General features: G+C 36.2%; 1 protein-coding gene across 10 annotated transcripts in view; it reads right to left on the bottom strand.

Annotated features, from left to right (window-relative positions):
• The window catches only part of dab1 (Dab, reelin signal transducer, homolog 1), a 418,200-nt gene that overhangs the window by 224,706 nt on the left and 174,342 nt on the right, over positions 1–19,152 (bottom strand). For all 10 annotated transcript variants that reach the window (XM_031899802.1, XM_031899803.1, XM_031899801.1 and 7 more), the window contains one exon: positions 8,908–8,977. The gene's annotated coding sequence lies outside the window, so the exon portion shown is untranslated. The remainder of the gene's footprint in view (positions 1–8,907; positions 8,978–19,152) is intronic.

Below are 19,152 nucleotides of genomic sequence, written 5' to 3'. Positions count from 1 at the left end.
ATGACCCAAACTCTGTTCTGTTACACAATGATCTTCTGACCTTGCCTTCTCTCTGTTCTTTGCCAAATATTCACTATTTTATCCCTATTCCTATTTTAGCCTTTTCACTTCTGGCTTCCATCTATTCTTTGCTCTTTTTTATTCTATTGCTTTACCCTTTTACCCATTCTTGTGCCCTTACCTATTTCCCTATTATTATTTTTTTTGAATTTTTAACAATACCTTTTAATCCTTTTATTATTCCACGGCTCCAAAACTCTGTCCCCATTACATCATACTTTTGCATCTCTTTCCTAGAAACACCAAGGACACATGATCTGCACTCAGTACCCTTACACGGTAGTTTTATGGGAAACAAACACAGATCAAAACTGCTCTGTGTAGTACAGAAGATGAGTGAGAAGGAGAAGGAGATCAAAGCACAAGGATGTACTTGGGGGAAACCCCTTTAAGCCCAGCATTAATATATCTTAGAGGTTTCTGGTGGTATTTTGGGAAAAGGTTGGGAGTGGGTGTGTGAATCTATAACATCTCATCTTCAGGCTAAAATAGACAAATTCCAGCTATGGGTAGAGCATGTGGTACATTGGGCTCCTCTTCCACAGGATGAGCCTTCACTAAGGCGAGGTTTGTCTATGGAGGGTTTTGTATATCTACACCTCCACAGCCAAGTGTAAGTGCACAGTTGAAATAAATGAACATATGGATGCCAGGAGCTCTTGCTAACAAAATAGTAACTGTTTATTTGTCCCAGACAAATGATGTGATGTGCAATTATGCAGCAGGTACAAATGATGTTATTGCAGATCAGCACAAGTGTATGGTGTCCACCATTTTATCCCTCTCAACAGAGTATGGGTCGGGTAAAGACAGCCAACAGCAAGCAGGAGGATAGGGAGTTCACCAGTTTTCCTACCTTGGGTAAGTGTGGAAAGGGTAAAGACTAACCTAGTTCCCTGTCACTGCTGTGTCCCTATGCTAAGGCAATATGCCTGTAGGATACCTCGTTCATGGGGTCCCTGTTTCCCAACTTCACTAAGGGTGATGGTCTCCCTTAGGCCAGAAATACTTCTGGGCTGGTGTGGATCCCAGGCTTCATGGAGGAGCCACACAGATCAAATGCTGCAGGCCAAGAAGGAAGAACTGCCCCGTCCCAAACACTATATTAAAGTGTGGTAGGGTGTGGTTTACCCATGGTCCAATAACTGAGGTATATGTAAATACTAAAATAGATACATGAATCCTTTCCCAGTAACAAGGAGAAAAGGTAGGGTTTAAAGCCATAGGGGCACATTAACTCTACGGGTCCCTACATATCCATATAAGGAGCTTAATCTGTATGTGGTAAACTGTTATAGCTATAAATTCAATATTTTTGTAGAACTAACCAGCTTTCAAGTTATACCTATTTGCTTGTCATAGCTTGCACTTTTATATTAGGGCAATATAACTACTGCTACTTTGAATCAACAATTATTTTTCTCAGGACTTATTAATAAAAACACCTTATGTTAACTTAGTAAAATATATATATAGAAAGCAGGTACTCAGCCAAACATCCTCTATATTTTCCAGTAAACCAGTGAAGTTTTCCTATAATGTGCCTTGTGCTTTCAGAATAGTCACAGTATGTCTGATTTGCATGTATATAATGAGAGGAAAACATCAGCAGTGCAAGCTAGGGCAATGTGTATTTACACCAATGGTCTTCTTTGTCATTACATAAGCTGCTTGAGAGGAAATGAATTTACTTGCTTTTCCTGGCATAACAAAGATTAGAAAATTAGCCAGTTGGGCAAAGATTTAAAAATTGTTTCTCAAGTACCTTTGAGCAAATGTTTGTATTAGTGTAAAGAAATCTAGGTTATTACAGTTAGGAGCAAAAAAAAAAGCCTGTATTTGTCTTGGTTGGACCATTATTCAACAGAATGATGGATAGTTATTAAATATAACTATGGGAAAAACTGTCAAATGCTGGCTGTTATCCTTAACAATGTTAAGCAGTTCACTATTTGTTATTAAGATGTTGCCATAGACATCAATCCCCCAAAGTCCTGCTGACACTTCATTTCACATTTTGATACTCTGTATAACCTTATTCTTTACTTCATGGAAATCTGCAGGAAATAGCAGCCTTTTAGAGTAAAAGGACATCAAAATAGGTGTTTGTGACATTAGTATCCATAGGTAAATGTTAATACTATTATTATGCTGGAATTAGATTAACTGATCTGCTTACTGGACTGTAGCTTTAGTCATTAACAGGAACCCTATTCCTGTTGGGCAAGACTATTGCCCAAGACAAAGACCATAGCAAAAAAGGGCAAGTTATTATACTTACAACTAAATTTTAACCATTAGGTGGGGGTGCAATGAGGCTGCGACCAAAAAATTCACACAGACAACAACAAGAGGTCCTCTGCACTCACACCATTGCACAACCATTATCAATTTATATAGGACATTAAGACATTCTGTGCATAATGGTTTGGACTTTGGTGTAGTTGGCCAGCTTGAAGTATACTGCAATATATGGACAAATAATTCCTGTTTTGCTTAAAGGGAAGGGCATCTCTTGGTAGCTTAATTCACAGAATGTCTCAATGTCCTATATAATGGGTGAGGGCAGAGGATCTCTTGCTAACGATAGACAAAGACCCATGGTTACCAAAATGGAAGGGAGACTACATGTAGCTGTTTTTTTGCACTATTGGCATGCCAATTCATAAGGATAGTGAGCTTATTTTATATTTACAGTTGCATGACACAAGCAAGCCGGATATCAATATACAAGTATGGGATCAATTAGCGCAAACCTGTTGTCCAGAAAGACTGAAATATGCCATTTCTAATATGGCAATACCATGTCTTTTATATTAGCTAAGTTCACATAAATCCATACATATAGTTTACAATCTTATTTTTAGCATGTAAATGACTTCTTTTTTGGTCGATTTAATGAAGCCCCTGGGACAAATGAGAATAGGGGCCACACAGATAAGAAACAGTACTTTTTGACTTACAAATGATTATATTACATTTTATACTGTGGCCCCACACTTTAAGAGGTAATATAAACCTTGAGTGGTAGAGCTGAAAATAGGGGTTACGTATAGATGAAGCCACCCTGGTGTGGACATCTGGCACACTTGACATCATTTATTTGAAGGGGAAAAAGAGGATACGTGTAAGGCACCTCACCGGAGCACCAACTTCTCCAGTCTTCCTTCCGGTTCTGTGGATACACAAGGCGCCTATGCATTCCAGCACATCCCCACACTAAAGTTTAGTGCACTGTTTACTAAATGACTGGTTATGATGCTTATAAGTCTCTTAATTTCGCCTTATTACAAACTCCGGATTTATCTGCTGTGATCTGTGCTTTAACTACTGCATGTGAAGCTACAGTATGCTGCCTGCCCTGGCCTGGCCTGGATCTGTCGACTACTCTTCTGCCTGACCCTATACTATGATACTTGTTTCTCTAGCCTCTCATCACTGCTGTGCTTTCTGTTCCTACCCTCAAGCAAGCCTCCAGCTAGTGTGAGGCGCTTGTAGATCTTGATGAATCTGAGAACCAGCTTGACAGATGTGTACCAGATGTACAGTTCATTGTATCTCTATCTATATATCATTATAAAGACCTAAAACAGATTGTGCAATTTAAATCTACAGGTACATCACTAATGACTGTGCATAGACTGAAAACTACTGTAGTGAATCCTAGAGGCTGTATTGTTTATACAGTATATATATTTAGTTAGTTTTTTTGAAAGTGTGAAATGTGTACATTTCATTTAAATGAGTCCAATGTTTTAGAACAGTGACTTTTGACCCTATATATATAATGGTCTAATCTATGTCCGCAAGTGCAGTTGCTGTCCCAGCAATTTCCCTGCAGTCAGTTTCATGTACAACCACTTTTATTAGTTGTGCTTGCATTAAAATATGCTCCTTGCAGTTCCCTTTAGTTGCTTCCGGCACTTCTTAGCCCTTCTTGTCTTCCGCTCCAAATTGAGTGGTGCTGCGCCTATTGACACAGGGAAACCCTGGAGCTACCGCTAAGCTCCCTTTGTACCCAGCATCAATATGCGAAGCACACTTGCACCTAAAAAATTAGGTCCAGGCATCACTCAAAACCCAAACAATGGAAACAATGCTTGATGGACTTCTGTGCAATTGCATCTGATTTGTAAGGACATATGAGCAATATGAAGTTCAGCAATTTTATCAAATTTGACACAGTTGTGGTAGGTGCAGCTCAGTTGCACAAATCGTATTGCCCATTGTGACCACAATGATGCTGGAATTTAGGGAAAAACACTGCATTGTGGGAAAAAAGCCCAATAGAATAAAAGGATGCACAAGGAAAATGGATGTAAGGTAAATGGAACTTCCCAGTAACATGCAAGAATCCCATTCTAACATGCTGAGCACATATGGAAAGCTCTTAGCTGACTCTTGACAACTTCCTTAAGTGTCTACTGTTTGATTTATAGTTACGTTATGTAATCAGTTCAATAATTCTCCCATGTAAAAATGTATTAACAATTATAATGACATGGAAACTACTGTTATTTACCAAATAAAAAAAAAATAAAAAATAAGAAAAGTAGCCAGAATGAGACCAATCAAGTTTGCGTTTACACATGATTTCAGTTCAGGAAAAATTAAGCTATCGTATTAGCCTAGGATATTTTGAGATAACCTTCTCTAGGGCTGCCTTCAAGGAACAATAGCATTTCATTGCAGATGTAATGCTTACTTAAGGCATAATGATAGACTGAGATAAGATCTTTTCAAAGTATGCAAACATTATCTACCTAAATCTTTAGGACTAGTGTAGAGAAACTTTTATTAAAACTTGGACAGTTTCCTTTATTCGCTAATAACAAGCAGTTAGCGGCAGAGGAAAATATGTAGCCAATTGCTTTATTCAAACCAATAAGAACAGCAATATTAACTAGATTGATTGTCTCTCAGTTATATTATACCACAGCAGACAGGTAGCAGTTTAAGCATGGTTACAAATGGCACTGTCTCTGGAAAGGATCCTTAATGAGGAAATCAGACACACTTAACAGAGCACTTGACAACTTAAATGTTTTCTTGGTCTCTAAACTTCACTTGTAATGTAATATTGTGTGTAGAATGGAGCCTTAATCAGTAGCGTCATAAGTCAAATTCTACATGGTATAATAGTATTCAAATGCAGCCCATAAATGTTTATAGTTAGGCTACAGTTCTGGCTCTTCTTTTTCTGTATAAAATATCTAGAACTCTTTAAATACTCCTGCAACTGCCTTACTTTTCTGAACCTTGCTATGTTTTGGCATTCTGTATTTTTCTGCCCCCTCCTATTTGCTTTACCCTTCTTTTCTCTGAAAAAAAGTGAAAAAAGTCAGAGGCTTAAGAAAAAATTGTCACACGTAAGAAAAAATTGTTGTTCAAAATTCACTGTAGGAGTGAGAAAAAATGCTCACTGACTTTAATGCATTTTGAGTGAGGAAAAAAATGTAGCACATAAATAGTTGCACCTAAAAAATTGTCACCCATTGATTTTTGCATTTCACAATATTTGTTGCTGTTTTTCAGCGAAGCAAAACAGGACAGATTTGCTTATCACTAAAAAAAAGGGCTTGTCAGCCATGACATAAACATCATTACATTTTCTGCATTTTGCTATCTACCCTCTAATAAAATATACCCCGTTCTGTCAGCCAGTGAACAAAAACAGCTTGAAACCATCATGGAGATATAATTAGTAGCTTCCTGGGGTCTCATTCTCGGACTTGCCCAGAACGTAATTATTGTCATATCTGCCAACTAAACTCAACTCACACTAACCAAAGAATGCAAGTGAAGGTGTGATACATCAAAAATGCCATTAAGAATTAAACAAAATAATAATGTACAATTTGGTTGCAAAAGAAAGTAGTTTCAAAAGAAAACTGCATCACAGCTGCACACTAAACTACTAAAGAGAAATAAATATTTATAAAAAGGTATAAATAAGGAAACAAAATAATAAAAGACAACTAAATGCAATATTTTGCCTACACTTTAGGGTACAGAGGATCCATCAACTTAAAAGACTTTTCTAAGCCAAGTTGCAAGCAACTATTTTCTGCCAGGCAAATGTATTAACACAGCAAAATTAAAGATCTCAAAGATGAATGAACCTTCCCCTAAATTGTCACAAATACAGTGTCAGTAAAACTACTTGACAACCAAATTTTAACAGCTGTGTACTTGAAATATACTTCAGGGGAATATGCAAAGTAATGCTTGATTAAAATTGATTCTAATTGTTCAACAGTGCATGTTACTGGGTAACATTCCCCAGCACTCCTTACTGACTAGGGAAGTTCTTGTATATGGTTAGTATGACAGCCTTCTCAATCAATATTTGGTTAGTTCCCAGGATTCTATCTGTCAGGCTGGATGAAAAGGGCAGCAGCAGGCTGTAGAGGTGGTACTATACAGGCCAATAATTACATCTGGGACGTTTGGGCTACTGCCTGGGTAATTTATGGTTTGCCAAAACAAGTGGATAATCCAGCATATAGCCAGTTTAAAAAGTCAGTAATATGGCCAAAATGGGTGACTATAAGAAGAAAAACCTTTTCCATCATTTTAATACTAATGAACTTTCACTGTTCTTCTTTAATTGTTTTAAAAATGAATACTTAGGAAGTTTTCCAGATAAAAGATATTTCCATAACTTGGACCTCCTTAACCTTAAGTCTGCTAAAAATCATTCAGACATTAAATATGCCCAATAGGATTGTTTTGCCACCAATATGGATTTATGCAGCTGAGGTACTATCAAGTACAATGTACTGTTTTATTATTGCAGAGGAAATATATATAATTCTTTATAAATACTATTATTTGCTTAGAATGGATTCTACGAGAGCTAGCCTTATGGCATTTAGCAGACATTTGTTTGTAGAGACAAATTTGAAAATATTCAAAAAAGAGGAGCATTTTTTGTGTCTATGTGTCTAGTGACTTGTTAAGATTGCCATTTTGTATCATCATTGCAGCTATAAAACTGGTAAATGATGTTATATTTAGTTACTTAGTTTGAAAGTCCTTTTTTAATAGTAATTATGCAGCTACAAAATCAGGATTTGTATTTTCTATAGAAAACACAGATTTGTATCGCTTCCATGCTGACTATTACAACCTGCTAATGATGTGCTTAACACGATTGCCAAGATAAGACACTTAACATTAACTAATTTTTCATCTCCTAAAACACCTAAAGGCAGTTGCAGGAAGTGCTAAATGTTAATTGTGTTTATTGTATGTTTTTCTTGAGAAAGGATAAAAATTCTGGAATCTGCAACAATATATTAACAACAAAAGCAGAAAAACATATATTTTCAATAAGTTTTGAAAAGAATCTTATGCACCCAGAAAGTCTTAATTACTGTTTAATCTTGTGCATATAGATTACAGCATATAAATTAATGAATGAATAACTGATGTTCAGTACATGAAATAATCATTCTTCCTACGTCCAGTACTATACTGACAAGCACAATAATTTCAAACATAACATATTAGAAAACATTTGTTATTCTAGTTGTAACCAGGCTAATTGACAATAGACAACTAATTGGATATTTCATGTTTAATCTTTTGCAATGGCAACCTTATCTGCTTACTGCTTTGAGCAGTAATCTGCATGACCACAAAACTATCTGCAGATAACTTGGATTTGATCTTACTGCACTCTACTCTTTAGGGCTCTGGCACACGAGGGAGATTAGTCGGCCGCAACAAATCTCCCTTGTTGCGGGCGACTAAATCGCCGGTGGGATGGCATACACAACTTCTGCGATTTCCGCAAATCGTGGGCACGCATATGCCATCCCACATTTACATTTTCTCATATCGGGGAGATTTGCCGCGGGCGAATAATCTCCCACAGCCCTTAGAAGCTTGTCTTCTAAACATTCACTCAACAAAGGGATGCACCTTCCTATAAAGTATGAAATCCGCCAAGATATTTTTTAACTATATATCTAAGTCACTGACCATAGGCCTCATTTGCAAACCCAGATGCAGTGTGCAAAGTACAAAAAAATTCCCGAATTGGACATCTTTTTTCGATTGCATGCTGCATCTGGATGTGTGCAAATAGCACCAGAGCTCCCTTTACTAATTCATTGCTGTGTCTGAACCTGCAACTCCCTTCACCTGTCCTTAAAAGTTCCACCACTGTACTTGTCACTGAGTGCCATATTTTTCTTCCAATGCTCAGTGCAGAGAATAGCCAGAAAGGGGTGCCCCTTAGTGCTTTTGCAACTGGGTCCCCCTGGGGTCAAGAATAACCCTTCATATGTACAGAAAAACAAGTTTTTACATTATAATGTGACATTAACATTAAAGCAGGAACCTAATAACTGTCCCTAATTATCTTAAGGGAAAAAGAACATGACTTGTGACTTCAAATATAGAAAAAGAAATGCACAAATGCAATTAAGACAGTGAAATGGTATAGGCGCCCTTTTTAGCTATATGTTTCATTACTTGATCATGTTGTAATTGTGTGTCCTGAAGATGGCTTGAGCTGAAACATTGAATTAAACACCATTTTTTTGCTTTTTACAAAAGTCCTGTGAGTGCGGTTTGTTTGTGCTTACTATATATATATATATATATATATATATATATATATATCTGCAGTACTTTAAGGCCCAGAATCAGAACATTGTCGAATTGATTTTTCATCCTCTGTGATAACTTTGATGTCATTGCTTTTGTTGAAGCGCCTATCTTGATTCATTTTCATTGACTTATGATTCCATATGCTGGGAGTCATTTCAAGATTATTGTATGATTTTTCTTTACACACGTCAAATCATATAAAATATATAATAGTGAAATGTTTACCTGTGGAGGTACACACACGCCTTCTCACCAGAAGTACTAGATCCAAATACTGAATACCATCTGATCACCCCTAGATATAAGATAGAAACAGCAAGTTATTTAAGCTTGTATAAGTCCCTGGAACATGAAAACAAATAGAACAGTATATTGTAATAAACACATTACAACATTATCTAATAACAAAAATGTGTTTAGGTTCTAATATATATATGAAAAATTATCCAACAGGCTGATAAAAAATCTTTTTCAGGCCATTCATCTTTCATAGAGCAATGAATCAATGTGACACCAAGGACATGTTAAATTGTTAATGGGAAGTCAGACATTTATAAAAATGATTAAATGAGATTCCAGAAAATATTTTTTTTTAAAAAAAAAACAGCAAAAGACAACTCAGACCCAGCTTTCCAGGGAAAGATATCAGTGGCAGTTCTATAAGGAGCTTTAAATCAATTCTACCTAGAACCGTCACAGCATAAAGCAGATTCATAAAATGAAAAATGATATCCTTCCAGTTTCTTAACCTCGTAAAATGAGGCATTGGTAGTAAGAATAGTAAAAGATGAGTTGTACATTTTAAATAAAGGATAATTGGGTAAATTGCATTACTATAATTCATCTCCTTGTACTATATCTTTGTAAGAACTCAAATTCAAAGTCATATTTCACCCAAGGCAGGAGAAGATGAGAGGCTCAGAAGGACAGATAGCTGAGTACAGACAGGAACATGATTGTACAACACAGACAACCTTGATTTCATATGTCTTGGTTTTCATGGATGATATACTGTGGGGTGTCATAAGAGAACTTTTCATTAGCTTTCCAGATTATAGATCAAAGTATAAGCCAGAAGAACTTCATGCACTCAAAGCATCTCATTTACCACTGGGGTTTAACTTTTTGCTGTAATTACTGAAGGGATAGCCCAGCTTAAAGTAACATTTTTAAAGGAGAACTAAACCCTAGAAACAGATACTGTATGGTTAGAAATCCCAATTAAAATACTGAGCTTAATGCACCCCCCCTTAAGGTTCAGCAGCTTTACAACATTAATAATCTAGGCCTTCAAAGTTATGGCATGAGCTCACCATCTTGGATTTTTTTAGGTTTGTCTGGTTTTGTTTGTTAGGTTTGTGTGGTAGTGTCAGGGACACTGTACATGGTCACTTGCTCTGGGCAGCTATTGAGAAGCTAAGCTTAGGGGTCAGCACAAATCATCAAACAGAAAATTAGGTTTGCCCGTAACATAAGCTGATGCTACAGGGCTGATTAATACATTTTAATGCTAATTGTGAATGTTTTAGGGCTGCCATGTAATGAAACTTTGAATTAATTATCAATCAGCCTTATACTGTTACATTTATATTCTATATATGCAGTATATTGTGAGTCTGTCCTTAATCTCAGCTACCAGATCCTGTGTTATGAATAAGCAGAAAAAAAAGATGGGGAGCTACTGGGGGCACCTTTGGGGCACAGATATCTTCTGCCAAAGGACTGTTCTTGCTGTGGGGCTGATAAATAATCTCAATACATAATATGTAACTCAACTACCTTACTTGTTTGTTAAATGTTATTTCTCCTTTAATATCCTTTAATATCATTTTACAGCTGTTTATTTTTACTAATTTCTGGGCTGGATTTTTATGCATCCCTTAGTGCTTAGCACTTGTGTCCTGAAGTAAAGCAAATGACCCCTATTACATCCTATAGCTAAAAGAATTGCTCTCTATATATATTTAGTCCCTCTAGTTTATAAGCTCATTCAGCTTCATGTTGGCTATTGACACTTTGCTTTTATTAATAACTTGTTTGTATTTCCACACTAAAGAACAAAGCTATGACAGCATTGGCTCCAGTCTCAACCTCTTTTACTGTTCTAAGTGGGTCAAGATGCTAAGCTCATTAGTCTGAATAAGAGTAGCTCAAGTATGTGGATACCCTGGGACTATTCATCACAAATTAAATGTAAGGATGTGGCTTTTCCATAATCTATAATTAATCTATATTGGTTCAAGCTACCTCAGTTCATAATCCTATTAAAACATTCTTCTAAACCCCTAAGGGGCAGGTCTATGAATCATCATAATTTTTTACAGTTATGATGTTTACAACTCAGTAAAATACTGATGGCTTCCAAATTTTAACACTTTATTACTAACCAGCTTCCAACCTGCTGCTGCTTTCCCCCCTCTAACCGCCAGTTCCTCTGCTATTCCTTTATTCCTTACCGCTGGGGTCCATGGCAGTCAAAAAAGATGATCCAGAAAGGGAGACAGCACAGGGTGATAAATGAAAACACCGGAAGCAGTCAAAGTATAAGGGCAGCACAGGGAGAACTGACAGGAGATGTTGAACAGATGAGCAGGAGAGAGCAAAGTTTAAGTGCAAGTTCAAAGTGCAATTATGGGGCAGAAGGAAGCAGAGCTTAAAGGGACAGGGTGGCAGACAGTAGAGGGGTATGCTACAGATGTGAAACAGACAGGCTGCAGGGACTGGGGCAGAGGTGGAACAGAAGGGCATAAGGATAGAAGGAAGGGAGGATGTATGAGATTGGAGGGGACGGCAGCTTTGTTGTAAAACAGGATCAAAAACTGAGAGCTACTTTAGAACAAATGCTGTAACACTAAAAAAAATTTAAGCTGTACATTACAATGAATAAAGTACCCCCTACTAACATTTATAAAGATATGGGAAGTATAAAAGCACTTGGCCTTCAGCCTCATGCTTTTATTTGGTCATGTGACTCCTCTGTGGCTTCAAACATCTTTATAAATTACAGTAAGGGGTACATTATTCACTATATAATACATAAGAGCATGTCAGTTACTGTATATCCTTACAATCAGTGCTTAGTGATGTAATCAATTATAATTTTGATGTAAATACTGTCATATGACTGAAACTTGTGTATTATAATAAGTAAAGAACCCCCTGTCAAAAAATAGGAGGATGTTGAAGGTCAGTTACTTGGCTTTTGACCTTGTGCTTTTATATGGCCATGAAACCCCTCTGTGACATCATAACCTGATATTTACAGTAACAATAGGGGGTACTTGGTGGCATCTTACTATACCATAGATATTATTATATTTATGCCAAATGCCAAAGCCATTTGTGAACTAAGGTGTTCTACAACATTTTAATTCGTTGGGTTCATTGGTAATTAACAAAATGGAATAATGTTCTCTGGAAAAATTGCAATTTTCAAATAATTCCATCCAATTTATGCAGGACTTTTCTAAAAGTCTACCTAAAGCAGGTCTTTATAAGTTAATTACTGGTATGTGCAATTAAAAATTACAAAATGATAATAGTCTACCAATTCCTACACTGCAAAATGCAAATGTTGTTTCTTATTTTTGCATTTTTTTCTTATGCTTATTAATTCCCCATTATAAAGGCGCCAAATACCAGAATACAGAGCAAATGATTGAAGTAGGCTTTTTGAAGCCTTGCAGAGACAGCTGCAGTCACAATGTGGTTCCATAAGCTATGCTTCCTAGCTTCAAGTATAAATAGAATTTAATGAGACAGACTTGCAAATAAAAATACATAATTTAAATTATATTTACAGACTACCAAATTCAATATTTTTAAAGCAATTTGCCCTAAATTTTGCACATTTTAACTTTTGGTTTTAAATTTGAAGCAAATTATGATAGGTCTTCATCTAAACATTAAGAGGCATATTCATCAAACTATGACAGGTCCGAATTTTTTTTAAAGGTTTTTTTTTTAATTTTTTTTTAAAGGTTACAACTTTGCGTATTTTCTGCAACTTTTTCGTATTGTTGCGCTGAGTACGAAGGTTTCGGATTCATTCAAGCTTCGATATTGTGACTTTCCTTGGGCCAGGTTGGAGCTGCAGAGTGCCATTGAGCCCTATGGGAGACTTTCCTTGGGCCAGGTTGGAGCTGCAGAGTGCCATTGAGCCCTATGGGAGACTTTCCTTGGGCCAGGTTGGAGCTGCAGAGTGCCATTGAGCCCTATGGGAGACTTTCCTTGGGCCGGGTTGGAGCTGCAGAGTGCCATTGAGCCCTATGGGAGACTTTCCTTGGGCCAGGTTGGAGCTGCAGAGTGCCATTGAGTCCTATGGGAGGCTTCCAAAATCATGCACAGAAGGATCAAAGTCATAATACAATTTTTTCATACTTTAAAGGAACAGTAACACCAAAAAATGAAAGAGCTTTCAAGTAATAAAAATATAATGCACTGTTGCCCTGCACTGGTAAAACTGGTGTGTTTGCTACAGTAACACTACTATAATTTATATAATAAGCTGCTGTGTAGCCACGGGGGCAGCCATTCAAGCTGGAAAAAAAGGAGAAAAGGCACAGGTTACATAGCAGATAACAGATAAGTTCTGTAGAATACAATAGTGTTTTATCTGTTATCTGCTATGTGCCTGTGCCTTTTCTCCTTTAAATGGCTGCCTCCATGGCTACATCGCAGCTTATTTATATAAATTATAGTAGACTTTCTGAAGTAAACACACAACTTTTATACAATTTCATTTTTTGGTGTTACTGTTCCTTTAAAAAGCACAATACAAAAAAATTGTATTTGATACAATTTTTTTGTATCGTGCTTTTTAAAGGTACGAAAATCATACTTTGATAAATCTGCCCCAAGGGTAAAAAAGGCAAACAGAAAGAAAAAAAATGCTAGTGCCATTTTGTCACAAAGCTGTAACTTGGGGTGGGGTCAATTTGTAATGGGTGATAAGCAAAAAAAAAAAAAAACAGGGTACATATGTTTTAAATATATTAAAAATATATTTTAAATATGAATTGAACTTGCTAAAGAATCATATTCTAAACTAACAATGGAATATTTTGCATAGTAATTTAGAAAGCCCAATCAATGATGAGTTCTAGCAGAGGGCATGGTAATATATAGTTAGGAGAAATTCTAATTGTACTGGAAAAAGGAAAGCTATAGCTTTTGTTTCAGTAGCAGCTCAATATGCAGCATTAGATTACAGAACCCTGTCAGTGATCAGACATAAAAAATCACAATAGACTGGAAAAAAATGAGGTAAACCTGTGTATCATCTGCAAAACACTATATTAAGTTATGAGAATTGTAGGGCTGCATTGCTGGTAATAAGGAGACAGAATATATATTTCTGATCTATGCATGAAACAATCAGGCTTTACCCAGGTATTTATTAACGAAATGTGTTCTACAACAAAGTCAATAAGATTTGGTCTGTAGCATTGAAATTGAAAATCTGTTTTCCATCCACTGTTGATGCATATGTACGTCTTTATGGCATAATACCTTGGTTGTTTTTTATATTTTCCTTTCTGTGATTAGGAGACTGCTGTACTTTCACAGTCTAAAAGCTGGAAAGGATTTCTGAGATAATAGGGCTCATTTACAAATGCAAGCATAACCGCAGAGTGCTAGAATGGATACAAAACTGAGCACAATGATGTTATTCATACCAGCCATACTAGGGGTTCCTTGCACACACATAACTTGCATTGAGTACACTGAACACAAAATGAATGCCATTAATGCACAACGGCAGTAAAGAAATTACCTGTCATGGGAAAAATAGCCTGGCCTGGGTATATAACTAATTTATCACTGCCAGCATGCCCCTCCATTACAACCAGTATGTCAAGAATCTAAGACTGCACCTGGATTAAAGATTTAACATTATCTCCCTCTCCCAGATCCTGAGAGACACTGTAAACCAGGCACCATTTTAGATTCAGGACTTGATGGTCAAAATAGAGGGGGATGCAGGCTGTGTGGAAGCAGGATGTTAGTATGTAATGTACCCAGGTCAGAATATGCCAAATTACCAATACATTATGCTGCATTTAAAAATATTTATAGATATTTCTAAATATTTGGCCTGACACAGATATGTGAACTTAAGTGATGCCCCTTAACCTTCAGTGATTGCCAACCTATTATTAATATGGTGATTTCAGGTAAAGACCAAGACTTGACTGTCTATGGCATCTTACAGCAGCCCCTCTGGCATTTGCCAGAATCCACATAAAATTCACTATGATCCCTGCACCTGCCCCACACATTCAAGCCCATTTTTCACTGAAAAGAGTGATGTAAGCCATATGAACAAACCAGTTATTTATCTATTGTATGCTACAGGAGAAAACAGGCTTTCTGTAAACAAAAATAACTACTCATTCAACTGAAAGAGGGAGAAATTCCCTCTGAATTATATTTTTCCTTTTGCTTTTACTAATGTACTGTAAATAACTGAACAGCAAAATGCACTATAAGAATTTTTTACTTTGACACTGAATTTCTTCCTTTCATTCAATATAGCCCTACTGATACATCACAATACGAGGTATAAAACCTCTGATAAGCTTTTAAGAGAAACGTACAAATGGCAGTACCATACTTAAATGTATTTTTTACCCCAATGAATAAAAGAAAGTATGAAGACAGAATAACACACTGGCTAGTCAAAGGCCTAAATGCATAAAACCATGTATTATTTTATATCAGTAGCTAAGTAATCCTAGCACCCATGAAGAGAGGCTAGCTTTTGGGTAGCTGTCTTTGCTTATACAATAGAGATAAAAAAAAACACTTCACAAAGCACTTCTCCAGAAGTAACCATCCCAGATTCCATCTGGATGTAAACCTGTCAAACAGTTTGAACATTTCAGGTATACTTTTTCCATTTGGGATACATTCCAAGGGCATGGTAAGGTTTATAAATCTAAGGTGATTGGGGGAGGGCTTAAGGAATGGGGTGCAATATAATAGTATATGAATTTATACTTTATTTGGTGCATGGTACAGGGCTGAGACTAGGGGTAGGCAGTAGAGGCATATGCAATGGTTGGGGGGAGGGCTAGGCACATAGGTACAGTTGGCCATAGAGTCCATCTGTTTTGTCGACCATGTGCAGTGTGCATCCCTTTAATGTTGATTTAACAGATGTTAATGATAATAAAGATATGTCTTTAGTTTGGAAATATTTGGTAAGACCTGAATAACACCACCAATTGGTTTGTTAAAGTATTTATACTACATAGTAACATAGTAAGTTAGATTGAAAAAAGACACACATCTATCAAGTTCAACCTTTTTTGATGATATGGGGCACATTCATTAAAGTACGAAATTCGTATTGAAACGATCGTTTATCACAACATTTTCAGTATCCAAATGATCATAAACAGCGGCAAAAGCTTTCTGACGTTGAACCTTCAGTGCATGATTTTGGAAGCCTCCCATAGGACTCAATGGCACTCTGAAGCTCCAACCTGGCACAAGGAAAGTCACGATACCGAAGCTTGAATGCGAAACTTTCAAACTCATTGCAACAAATACGCGAAAATTGACGCAAAGTACGAAAAAGTTGCGCAAATTAACGAAAATATCACAGAAAATGCGCAAAAGTTGTAAACTTTAGAAAAAATATACATTTTTTGTAATCAGACCTGTCGTACTTTAATGAATGTGCCCCTATATGTACACTAGACATAGTGTGGACATTAATTGCTTGAATATTCGTTTGGTGCAGATCCTCCCTTTCATTTGCTAGTTTACAGCATCTGATTTTTTCCCAGTGATTAATCTGGGTTTATGGTAGCTTGGAAATTAGCACCTCCCTCAAATGTTCCCATAATGTAATGCAAGCATTGAGGCTAGGTTCCAAGGCTTCCATTTCTGGAATCTTCATCAATCATCCATCATAAAATGGAGTCAGCTATTTATTAAGCTCTTTTAGTATAACTGTATTTATAGATATGAGTAGTACAGTTATGTAAGAAAGATGTCTAGGTCCATTTGTTGCCTCATTCCAGTAGTACTGTTCTCCTAAACACAGTTTGAAGCAGTGTAATTCCCTGCATACTTGTAATCTTTATTGTCTTTTCCTCTGTGGAGTTTTATTGCTATTTGAATATGGCTCAGAAATAGGCAATGACTTAATGTAGTAATATCATTTATATTCATAGGGCTGCAAGGTAGATTGCTTTTATACCTCCTGAGATGAATTCCTCGATTATTTAAATATGTATATATGTATATGTATAATACATGTGGTCTTCTGAGGAAATTGTCATATTTAAAGAAAATTCCTTAAGAGAATACATTTCACAAATGTGTTCAAATGCAGCCCTTATGTACGACAGCATATAGAATTATTTTTCCATTACAAAGGGGTAAACTTGGTTTACAACAGTAACTCAGTTTTAGCCTATCCGCCAATATATTTGGTCAGTCAAGATTGCTTTTTACTGATTTAGGATTAGTACATGTTCATCATTATTTAGTCTTGATGTGGCCCCTGCAAATTGGTTTAATCTGCTTGGCAGCCATCTTGTCAATTTATCAACAACTACTTAACCTCCAAATTTAAATTTGAAATGCACAATGATAAAATTCAGTAACTTGTAAACTATATGTAAGTGGAAAAAATGCAGATACCAAAATTATAACAACGCATGTAACACAAATTTTCTTTAGATACAAATCTATAAATGAGTGAGATCTACCAGACAGTTAGTGGATTTCAAGGTGGCTCTGGATAATGTTGCCATTTGACATAACTCTGGTCTCATTGGTTCAGGCATTTTTCATAAAATCAGAAATATTGAGCTATTCTACTACTAGGATAGTATTAAAATATAACTTTGCTATTATAAATATATATCTAAAATCTACAGCAATATTACTAACATTATCTATATATTGCCAGAACTATAGAGATATGCTTTTCTTATCAGGCTACAGGAGCAATTTTTTTCCTGTCATGAGTCAAAACTGTGCCAAGACACAGCAGGCAAAAAAGGCCAAGTTAAATTGTTTCCCTCAACCTGCTGAGAGAGCACATAAGAAATATAACATATCTTCAATCACAATGAAAATACTTTTATCTGTATCCAGTATCTTGGGGTACTACAGGAAGCACGCTCATTTAGGAACAATTTTTATCTTAGTGTTACTGTCCTTTTCTTTTTTCAAGTTATCAAGGTTTGCAATGTCACATTGTACTGCCAGTTTGCCCGACTTCTTGGGTTCTATTTTAGCAGATTTGTCTAAATGAATTCCATTGCTTAGGTTTTTAGACAATTGGTAAACAGTCAATTGATTTCAATGTTTACACAGTGAAACTTTTGAAGTTGCTGAGGATGGGTTTGTTCCTTGATCAACCATATTAACTCATACAATTTATTAGGCTGTTGGCACTCTTGAAGATTAGTCGCCTTCAATAAATCTGCTCTACCGTGAGTGAATAATCTCATGATAATGCTTTCAGCAAGGTAACTGGGCTATTTTGCAAAGCCAAAGTGACACGTACTGTATGTTTTCCCACTGGCGACTGACTTTATCACAGGTTGGAAAGCATTTTTGGGTCTACCATCAGCCTTATGGGTTTTATTAGCAGTATTTAGAAAAGTGTCTGTTGTGTTATCCTAATAAGGAACATTTTGTGTGTACTGTATGCCCTTTAGTCACAGTGTGCATATATATTTTACTTATTCAGCTAAGGGAACCAAAATCAAGAATCCAATATTGCAAGAAAGCTAAGATTATTATTTAAAACTTGCTAAACTGTATAAAAATAGGTTCTGAATTCTGGAGCCTACAGAGATGAAACATTCCGAAAGAACATAGTCATGAATAATTTTTTGCATTTTTGGCAAATTCATACAGGGCAGGCTGAGAAAATGAGACGGTTGGACTTTCTGCAGTGGTTTTTGCTGTCACTAAAGCAAAAGCTTGAGGCAAGAAGTGTCTCATGATGGAAATATTCATACAAGTGAATTAACGTATAGTCACATTACATTAGCCGACTTAGTGCTAATGTGCAGCAAATTGCCTGCTTTCATTTGTATTCAAGTGTCAGTGAATCTAGCTAATTCTTCTTTAAATACTGATGTTATTGAGCAAGACAGGATGTGGTTACTGACATAACTGCATCCTTTGGCTAAATCAGAAAGGTAATGACATCTTTTGGCTTGGTAGTCAATTCACAAAATCCCAAATGCATTGTTATGATTCTACTGAAGGTGTAAAAGGTCCAGGTAAGTGTTCTATTGTCTTTCTTTTGTCTTTTAATTGGTGTTCAATGCTTCTGTAAAACATTTTCACAATATCCATAGTTAATGTAGACTTGAGCATGGATATTGGGCTAACTTCTTCAGGAAATAGTATTGTTGACCTTAAACAAAATGAACCCAATAGATGAAATGGAATGTCATGGTTTCCCTTTTCTATAATGTGAATATTGTTGAA

Source organism: Xenopus tropicalis, chromosome 4, assembly GCF_000004195.4.
Source record: "Xenopus tropicalis strain Nigerian chromosome 4, UCB_Xtro_10.0, whole genome shotgun sequence".
Lineage (NCBI taxonomy): Eukaryota > Metazoa > Chordata > Amphibia > Anura > Pipidae > Xenopus > Xenopus tropicalis.
Note: the sequence above shows the minus strand (reverse complement) of the source record. Positions and strands in the feature narration are given on the sequence as shown.